Raw genomic sequence first — 960 nt, forward strand, 5'->3', positions numbered from 1 at the left:
TTTTTTTTTTTTTTTGGCTTGATCAAATTCAAGCCAGTCAAAGATCCAACATGGAAGGGAGTAGGGCTCAGGAAACTCTACCCCGAGCTGAAGGCTACTGGCAGTTCATAAATATTGAAGGAGAGACAGAGTCACTTTTCTTTTGGAGTGTGACTGCTGTTAGTTTGCCCATGCCATAGTGAATGGCTACACATTCGTATGCATATGATCAGAGCTAATAGGATCCAGAGACTGGTGGTGGTCATATTAGTACCGGTAGTGGCAGTGGTGGTGGTGGTGGTAGTAGTAGTAGTGATTAAAGATAACAGTAATTGAGAAGGAAACATACTAATTGAGGAACTAAAGGAGGTTGTAGGGATAAATAAGATAAAATATCATATACATGTATGTAATTTGCAAAGAATAAATTTAAAATATTCTTAAACTAAAATAACATGAAAAAAAATGAATAACATTAACTTATCCAAAGGCCTTGAAAATGTTCAAGTACCCTACAAACAGAGAAACAGAGTTAAGTATCATGTCAATCCAGAAGTTCTCATCCTGTAAGTTGTGAGCCCTTAGAGGGTGGTAGAAGAGCCCTTTCACAGGGGTCATCCAAGCCCATTGGAAAACACAGATATTACATTACAATTCAAAACACCAGCAAATTTACAGCTATGAAGTAGTGCTAGATGTAAATTTATGCTTGGGGGGCACCAGAATACGAGGAACTGTATTGAAGGCTTGCAGCATTAGGAGGGTTAAGAAAGACTGTGTCAATCAATACTTTGGATAGCCTTAATTCTCAAGGAATGTTTAGCCTACTAAAGCAGGAATTAAAATGCAAAATGGATTGGAGAATGATTATAAAAAGGAATGGTAGATCCAGCTTAGGCAGTACTTGCCTCTTCCCCTTTGCTGTAATCTTTAATCTTTCCTAACTTCAGTGATTCCAACAACTATAATGTTTATTCCAAT

The sequence above is a fragment of the Mastomys coucha genome, unplaced genomic scaffold (assembly GCF_008632895.1).
Source record: "Mastomys coucha isolate ucsf_1 unplaced genomic scaffold, UCSF_Mcou_1 pScaffold15, whole genome shotgun sequence".
Lineage (NCBI taxonomy): Eukaryota > Metazoa > Chordata > Mammalia > Rodentia > Muridae > Mastomys > Mastomys coucha.